A 10,000-nucleotide genomic window follows, 5' to 3' on the forward strand; every position below is an offset into this window, starting at 1 on the left:
ATTGTTATTGTGACAATTATTATTATTATTATTATTATTATTATTATTATTATTACTATTATAATTATTATTATTGTTGCTATTATTATTACTATTGCTATTTTTATTATTGATATTATTATCATCACTATTATTATTATTATTATTATCATCATCGTCGTCGTCATCATCATCATCATCATCATCATCATCTTATCATTCATATATTGGTAATTGACAGTAACCTTTTATTGCAGTATGTCAACTTTACCAGTACATTACTTCCCCCCTTTGCTTCATTTATTCAAATTTTGTGTGACTAAATAATTTAACTACTCAACTAGTTTTCATGATTGTAAGCACATCTAAAGAAAAATAGGTTTTTAGATAACTTTTAGAAGTTGAATATACATTATTTCCAGGTATTTCATGGTAAATGTCATCTCATTTTTGTCTCTTATCTGAATTACAAAAAATTCAGGTATTAAGAACACAGTTTTCTGTAATCAGAATTGCAAAAATCCTTTCATGAATGCTGCTTTATTGTGCTACTACAGATTTGTTATCTGTGTTCATAATCATCTCACCAGCTGTTGCATCCTGCCAGCTTGTCTTCTGAGATTCATTGGAAGGTTCTTTGACTGTCATTATAATTTGTTACAATATAGCATATTATAAGTGGTCCACACCAGAAGTCTAAAAGATTAGATCTGAAAACAAACACCCACGTGGAATATCTTCCCTTAACTGATTCATATTCTTTGTGTCACGATGTATGTTAAAATTAGCACACTTTTGTGGATTCTTCCTGTCCTCTAACATTCAGTTTCTTGTGACCACAGCATAGCCATTCCCCTTCCACTACTAAAGACATATGTAGAAAAGGTATGAATGAGAATGAATATGCCTAAAATGATGTATGACGGATATAATGTAGTAATTCATTTTTATATAGACATGTAAATAACCTCCCTGATAAGGACTTGAACCCACTCCATCAAAGAAATGGCCAGAAAGAAAGGAACCCATCCACCTCACCATGCGGTTCACAGTGCTAGCAGTGTGGATGATAGTCCTCACAAGCGCTCTTTGGAAGTGACTCAGAAATCAAATCCAGACAAGCTCCATAAACATTGCATAGCCATTTATACTGGAGTAATGGTTTTACAGACAATCCCCTCTGGTACTCATTGGAAGCAGTTTAGAAATTCAAATATAATGCCAGATAATTGAGGGTTTTTAACATGTTCAATGGAATGGTGCAGAAATGCATTTTTATACAGATATATAAATAACCTCCTTGTGTAGGTGTATTATTCCATTGTACATACAGAAAAAAAGCTCAGTAACCTGGTGTTATAGCTGAAATTCAGAATTACTTCCATTGAGAACCAAAGTGCATTGTCTGTAAAAAGATTATGCAGGTATAAATGGCTGTACTATGTGCATGAAGCTAGTCTATATCCTAGTTAGTGGTTCAGTGGTTTGGTTTCATTCTCTCTGGATGTTACCTTGAGTGCCTGGATTTGGGTACTTGTCTGGGAGGGTATTTCCACATCAAACATTTTGATATTAAACCTTTATTAAAATAAACATAGTTCTGAAGAGTATGTAAAACTAAAATAACAGTTAATATCTTGTGCAATAATTCATTGCCATATATGCCATCTCTACATTTCTCACAGTAAATCTTGCTCACAAAACAACTTGGACCATGTCTACTAAGGGTGTCATAACATCACTGGAAATACTCTGAAACACAAACAGTAATTTCTTTATAATTTCTGTTTGATTTTTGCTACTGTCTATCAGAGAACTTACAGATAACTGGAAATTTCTCATTGCATATGATTTTAGCACGCACACACACACATGCACACGCACCCCCCCCACATACACATACACATACACATACACATACACATACACATACACATACACACACATACACATACACATACACACACACACACACACACATACACATACACATACACATACACATACACATACACATACACATACACACACACACACACACACACACACACACACACACACACACACACACACACACACACATTTAAAAAAAAAAGAAATTAGACACAAAAATATCCATGTCAGGGATTGGTTGTTCCCCTGATCGAAAATAAAGACAGCACTATTTTAGCATTATTCTAAGTAAATGTCAGCCGTTATTGGCCTCTTTGTATTTCAGATATATGAAATTAATGTTAATTGTTATATGTTTAGTAGAATGCCTTCTTCAGAACATTCAGTAAACTTTACATTTTCACGAATGTGAAAGAATTTAGAAGAAAAGTTGAAAGTATTATTTAATTAATTATTATTAACATGCTAGAAGTAATAATAAATCAGGTAGCATCTTCTTCAATGGGTATTGAAAGTTGAGGAAATAAATGTGTAAAAAATAACTTGAGGAAAATGATTTACCAAGTCTGAATCTCTAACTATTCTGCATCTTAGTTTAAGGGACTTGTTACTGTAAATAGAGTATAAGTCAAATAAAAATTGAATAGTAATTGGGAATTTCATGCCTTCATAAATGAGATAAAATCAGTTTATTAGTAAAAGTAGACAATATACACTGACATATATATTTAACTAGAGGATCTTTCAGAAGGGAATGTCAGACTTTTCTGTAAAATTACTTTTTTTTTTCTTTTTCTTTTAGATAATCCATTGGAGAAGATGCTATGAGGAACATCTCTGTACACATACGTGCACCTGGGCACAAACTAACACACTCAGACACAGACACACCACACACAACATACATCAGAATATGTTACTGAAACAGATTTACGATATCAGAATTATATTTTATTCAAAATGTTTGCTACAGTGCTCATGAAAGGATGTTGTTTAGCTAAACTATTAAAGCATTTTATTGGTGTTTTAATAAAGAGTCAAAGTGATAAAAAGTTCTTGTATTTTATGAATTTGTTCCATTTAATCTTGCATTATGCCAACATTTCAGAAAAATTGTAGCTTGCTAAATGCTTTTTTCTTCCTTTCTTTCCTTCTTTCTTCTGTTATCTTATTAAGGGGAAAAAATATTCCTCAGTGTGTATGGATAGGGAATTCATAATTTTGCTTGTTCAAAGAGCTAACCAGGCATTTGCCATGAAACACTTGACATCATAAAAAATCCCATGTAACCAAAACTTTTAGATTTTGAAAAATATAAAGTTCAATAACAAAAAAAAGTGATGGGAGAGGATGCCCAAATATAGCCTAACATGAAAGCTTAAATACATATGCAAAAAATTTCATAAGAATATCAAAACTGGATATAATTTAAAGTAACTTACTTGAAGGGTATTTTCACAATCCAGAAATAAGTTTTCTTGTTACGTATGAACCATTAAGTATACCATTTATCAGTCAAGTATAGAAAGCACTGAATCAGATGCAGTAAACAGATAATTGATGGATAATTCCGTTTGATATTTGGTTATAATTACTTAGTTTCTAATTTTAGATTAATTGATGTAGAGTATATATCATTTAGGTAAAACATTTTGTCTGACAGTTATATATTTAACTACATTAGCTTATGGGATACACCTCAGCTGATGCAAAGTCAGTATTTATATAGTTAATTTTAATGTTTTCAATTGTTCTTGTACCCACATACAAAAATAATGTAAATTGCAGAAGAAGCAAGGGGTATGCTGTAGCATACATATTTATATATTTATATGTATATACATATACATATACACAAACCTGTGTGACCTGTGTCACTTTGCTTTGGATTTTAGACATTTTCTTTGTTTTGTTTTTTGTTTCACATCAGGGTATGCTTGCCCTCCGGAACAAAAGTTAGATGCCAAATTCTTTGCTTAAGACTTTTAATTACATTACATCCTCAGACACTTTTATGATTTTATTTAACACTCCAGCATGCACTAACTGCTAATAAGTTGTAAATAAAACTTAAAAAAAAGACAGTTACAAGAGCAAAAAAATATATATATGACAAAGATGGCCACAGTGCTGCTTCATAAGTCAAGTGTCTATAAAAGTAAAAAAATGCATAGGTTTAGTTTGAGATAAACCAGTTTGAAATATGCAATACTGCTTTTTCAGATTTCTTTGCCTGAGAAATTATTGTCTTGCTTTTATCCATGTGTTTTTTTATTACATGGCAGTATTGCTTCAGCTGCAGAATAGCAGGCAAGAATAATAAGGAGAAATTATGATAATTGCTGGGTGGCTCGAAAGAGAGAGAAAAGGGGGGGGGGGGGGGGGGGGGGGGGGAGTGAGAAAGCTGCATGAAGTACTTATTGCAATCCATTACTAATCTCCTTGTTATTACTTATTACACATTTGCAGTATAAGGTTTGATAGTATTAAAAAATGCTATATAAATGGGCCATATATATTGGCATTCAGATAGTTCTCTCTGTATCATATTTCCACAGCTGAAAAAATGAAAAAATGCTGGTTATTTTGAATTTTCTGTAGATGTGCAGTCATTCATTGCCATATAAAATTCTTTTTATTTTGAAATTTCTGTTTATGTCTGTTAGTTATTTATCTGCATTTGTATGTGCACACGACAGAATCTGCTTTAGATTTATTAGAAAAGGTGAAAGGAGGGGGGGGGAGAGTCTATCCGTGGGAAACCTAATGTGCTATGGATTCAGCTCAATTTAAATAGTAGTTGACCCAATACATGTTTCCTCCTATTTTCATAAACTTAATTATACTACACACAATGAACAATGAAACACTTCATGTACATTTACCTCAGAATCATTATTAAATTAGATTATCAAGAAATTGTTTAGTTTATAATCTATAGATAGTAAAAATATTCTGTTTATTTATTTCTTATTACTTTCTTCTTATTGTGTATTATTTTTCAATGAAAATCATACAGCAAATTCCTCAACTGAAAGTAGTACAAGTATACTGCAAAAAAAAAGTTACATGTTGTCACCCACTCCTTTTCATTTGCCATTGATAGAGTATATTGCATGAGACTTCTTGTTAATTGTGTCATGGGATTTTCAAATGCACAATGGAGTCATAGGACCCCATTAGCTATATATATATGTATATATATATATTGTTACTGATAACTGACCACATTGAGAAGGGTAATGTTAGCTGGGTTAGTCGCTTGTGTCAGTAGTCTTAATGTGTCACAAATTAACATTGCGGGTTTTATGCAAGCACAAACAATGGACCATTTAGCCTGCATGTGTATGAATTACGGTATGTATTTTGATGGGTTCTGAGAATTCCTTAGTTTTTGTTTCTTCTTTTATATAAGTAATATTGAGTACTTTAGTCATATGACAAACTGAAAATTAAGGTTATATTTGTTTCACTGAGTATGGAACCCATTATATTTTGCATATGATATCATTGTTTTTTCCAGGCATACAGATAAAAGTTGCTGCAAGAAAGCCTATTATACCTGCAGTCAGTGGATGAATGGTGTAACATCTTGTATTATGGAATATAGTTTTTAATTATGAACTTTAAACACTGAAATATAAAGATAACTCTAATTTGGTGGAAGTATTTAGTATCAACATAACATCTAGATGCTTGAACTAGACATCAGTAAATGAAACTAAATAAAGACAAGAGTCTTTAAAAATTTGATCTGATTCCTTATTGCGTATTATTTGTATGCAAGATGAATGATAGTCAATCTAATCTTTTAGTAGTCAGAAAATACACCATTCTTTATTTTCTAATGTTTGTAGTCTTAGAAGACATTCTCATTCACAAAGTCTGACCAGTCATGAATTAACACAACTTGTCTGTGGTGCTGATCAAGTGTCCTCAGGTACGACTTTCCTTTTGTGTGTGTGGCTTGGTGTAATGTTTGCCCGTGTAGTTTTATCCCATTGAAGAGCATTCATTTCCTTGTGTTTTGATTTGTTTTATGAATGTATTCATAATTTTTATTTTCTAGTTATGATTATTGGTGTCATGAATTTGTTAACCTGTGACTTAGTAATAGTATATTCCAAGAGCAGTTTTATAATACCAGTTTTTTTCTTCAGTCCTTTATATCTGCTTGGGTGGTTATGACTGAAAAGAACAAAACTTCAGGCTTTGCATAATTTATGTAAAACTTGGGGGAAAAACTCTGGTATAACTCTTTGTTATTTTAAACTGATATACACTAAGGAGAATTTACTCTTTTTCATTGTAGCTATTACAAGTTCCTTGCACATTTGCATTTATATTATCATAAGTTTACAATGACACCAAATCCTTTCCATTAGAAGATTTTTTTTCAACATTGTCTTGTAATCTAATAATCCATGCAAAGTATATATGAATGTTACAGCATCCATCTCTGTTCAAGGATTGTACTTTAAGTAAGAACATCAAATGAACAGAAGAGAAGAAGCAACGGTTATAGTATTAGGGAAGGTATGCTATGGTTACAAAAAATGGACTGTGTGGTCTTATGATTACATAATGCCAAGGAAATCTGGTGCTATCTTTCCCCTTTCTTCCGTTTTAGCTTAGGGTACACAGCAGTATTGGCATTGTTGAGAGAGCAGTGTGAACTCAACTTGTCAGTTGCAAATCAAAATGTTGTTCAATAGAGGCATGGTTGGTTTAAAAAAAAAAAAAAAAAAATGTAGGCAATATCAAAATGCTGCTGTCCCTTCAAAACCAAAATGAACAATGCCTGTAAAAACCCATTAAGGTTTACAGAATCAAGCATTTTATGTGGACATGTGTGAGAGATTATAGATATAAATATATATATACCTACAGTGTGTATATATATGTATACACACACACCCACACAACTTGAGTCATAGAAAGGGACTTACGCAAGAACCGTGTTTGTACATCTGTAAATAATAGAGTAGTACCCCCTGTTGTCAAGAGAGTTATAGAGACAATGAGCACTAAGAGATCACTTTTATGGCATTGTTAAACAGTCTTTAATGTTGATTAGAAAGTAATGTGTGAGCTTGTTTTGTCAGTGTCTTTTGAGTGATGGACATTCTTCAAGACTTTAGTTTATATAGATTAAATGTTTTTATGTTGTCTTTGAAATCTAATGTAATTTGGAGGTAATGAAGATTTTTTTCTAGTTAAATTATTCAGATCTCATAGGTTCTGACTATTTGTGTGTTTATTTAAACTTGTGAAGTGTATTAACTAAAAAAAATATGTATGTATATATATAAAAAGAAATTGGCTAGGCAATGGATTTTTTTTATTGCTATGGTAAAAAAAAGATGACAAATTCTTTGTTCTATATCACTTTTTTCATCAAGTAAAATCTTTAAAATGGAGAATCAAATTTTGTGTTCTTAATTTACATATCACTCAATAAAGCATACTTGTTAAATGAGCAGCAGCATTACCATTACCTAGCCAATACCTGTGAATAGGAAAAGTAATCTAATTTGCACAGTTTAGGCTATTTTGTGCCCCATCTACCTCTTATAATGACTCCTCAGCTGACAAGCGCTTCAAAGTGGACTTTCTCAGACTACACGGAAACCGTAGGACTGATAGAACACCCCCGAAGTCTCTGAGGAGAGTTTTTATGTGTAGTATGTGTATATATGTGTAGGTGGATTTTTGGAGGAGAATTAGCTCTATAAATATTTTAAGCCTTTGGAAATATGTATGATCTATTTTGATTTATGCATTACCATTTGTGAAGCTTTTTTGTCTAAGATATGCCACCTACTTTGTCTTCAATATACATGTAAAAGTAATTGGAGTTTTACAGTGTGGGTGATCCAGAACTGTTTAGTCTTGAACAGACAAGTGTTGTAGTTGGTAACCTCTTGTGGTTATTTTTAAACATCTTGTAATACATTAAGATAGTAAACTCTTGAGGTATTGTTACTTGGCATACCTTAATCAAAGACTTAGAATAAATTATTATGATACAGACAATGCTTCTTTGTCATTTGATGTAAGCATTTTACACACTAATAAACTTTTTCATCACGTATATACATCATTTAGCAATTGTTCATAGCATGTGAATATGACAGAGGGAGGTTAGCAACGCCCACACTAGTCATCACTGCCAGTGGTCAGCACACATGTGTTTGGCTCATACAAATATGCTGTTATGGAAGGAGGAAGTGCAGATATCAAGCTGATGAACACACAATGCATTTGTTGCCATTCACACTGTTTCTTTAACCTATAGAGAGTAAGTTTGGCTTCATTTGTTGGTTAAGTGTGTATTTTAGTAATATGAGTTGCTGAGATAGTACATTAATGCCTACATTTTTTTTCTCACTCTCTTTATTTTAATCAAATATAAACTAATACATGCAAAGAATAGTGTATGATATGTATATGTTTATGAAGATTTAGTGACCGGAATGTGTAGCTACTAAAGGGTCCGTCTTAACACTACACTGCCATGTATAGCTTAATGATTTACTCAAGTGTAATCACTATATCATCTTCACAATGTTCATTAGCCTTTGCAAGAGAAGTGAATGAGTGGTGATGTGTCTTGGAGAATCAGCAGTAATATGAGTACCTTTTGAAAATATTGTATTCTAATACTCTGAAGGTTTGACCAACTGAGAGAAAAAAATGCAAAGTTTTCATCATGAGACAGGATCCAAACATATACATATACCTGTATATATAACCTTTTTCATAGCTTATAATGAATAGATGTATCTTGAATGCAGGTAACACCAGCAAAGAATATATGGACACAATTGAAATAGATAATAGGGTAAACATAGTTTCTCTCAATTGAATTTTACAAACTTCTTTTTCCCTCATGTGAAATCAAAGAATCAGGGCTATGCTGTAGTGGATTATGATGTACTATATGAGTTTTACATTTATTCTCATAGAATCTGGAGATCTGAGAATATGTTGTTTAAATGTGGTTATTTACTCTTATTCTAAATATTAAGAATGTTACAAGTAATATAAAACACTGCATTCACTTGATGCATTTATAAGCAGTATCATATCTTACGTTTTCCAATATCTTGGATATTTTTAATTCAGGTATTAAGATGAAAAGAAGAGATCCTTTGTATTTGGCTATCTTTAGAAATGTATGTTTTAAAACCCTGAAGTTTGCCATGAAACAGTTATTATTTTTTTGTTTTTGTTTTATCATTTCTTAGGCAGTACTGCATTTGTTGCAAGATTTTTAAATTGAATTATGCACATGAGCTTAGTCACAATAATTTGACCCCCAAATGCAGTCTCAAAATTAAGAGAAAGACAGACGGAACTCCAGTTAACTGCAACAGTTAAGTATGATTATATAAGAGCAATGTCTTAACAAAATTAATGACACAACTGAGTTTTGAATTATCAGTAAGTGTTAAAGTATAGCCACATCTCACATTAAACCCAAAGAGTAGAGATTCATCAAGTATTAATGTTATATGTGAAACACAAATGTTAAAAAATAAATAAAAAAAGGAGAGAAAGAAATTATTATAGAATGCTTAATCACAGCTGCACTAAGTGAACTCATGTTCTTGCGGTATGCCAACCATAATTTGTATTAATTAGAGGGTTGATAATGTACAGTATTATATATAACCCTGTCATATTTAACACAGCACATATTGTAACCTTCAACACTGACATGCAATATACAGTCCTTCATGGATTTTAACTATTACATTATAAAACACCACAAAAATATCCTTTAAACTTGAGTATCTTGACTAATTCTGAGTTTATGTTATTTTTATATTACAGAGAAATGTTAATACAATGCAGCTACAAGCATTTCCTCCAACTAATTACATAGACAGTTAATCTTGATCTGACTTAGAGTTAACATTTTCAGTATCTAGTTGCAATTTTATTTATTTGTACAATAGTGACTGGGTGGAACCAGTACACTTGCTGTAGAGTAATGCCTTTTCTTAATCTTGTTGTATGTGACTATACTTTAACACATTAATGCAGGGTTTGGTAGAGCTTTCACAAAACAAGTTAAGCATACCTGTGTAAACTTTAAAATGACATATTCATCGCTAACAGC

At 31.8% G+C, this 10,000-nt stretch overlaps 2 protein-coding genes across 5 annotated transcripts in view; one reads left to right on the forward strand and one right to left on the reverse strand.

Moving 5' to 3' along the window:
• Positions 1-34, forward strand: part of LOC125026291 (OTU domain-containing protein 5-A-like) — a 13,617-nt gene extending 13,583 nt beyond the window's left edge. For both annotated transcript variants that reach the window (XM_047614610.1, XM_047614611.1), the window contains exon 5: positions 1-34. This exon is cut by the window's left edge and continues 1,465 nt beyond it. The gene's annotated coding sequence lies outside the window, so the exon portion shown is untranslated.
• The window catches only part of LOC125026290 (neuropilin and tolloid-like protein 1), a 435,365-nt gene that overhangs the window by 265,031 nt on the left and 160,334 nt on the right, over positions 1-10,000 (reverse strand). The gene's annotated exons all lie outside the window — the stretch shown is intronic.

The sequence above is a fragment of the Penaeus chinensis genome, chromosome 6 (assembly GCF_019202785.1).
Source record: "Penaeus chinensis breed Huanghai No. 1 chromosome 6, ASM1920278v2, whole genome shotgun sequence".
NCBI lineage: Eukaryota > Metazoa > Arthropoda > Malacostraca > Decapoda > Penaeidae > Penaeus > Penaeus chinensis.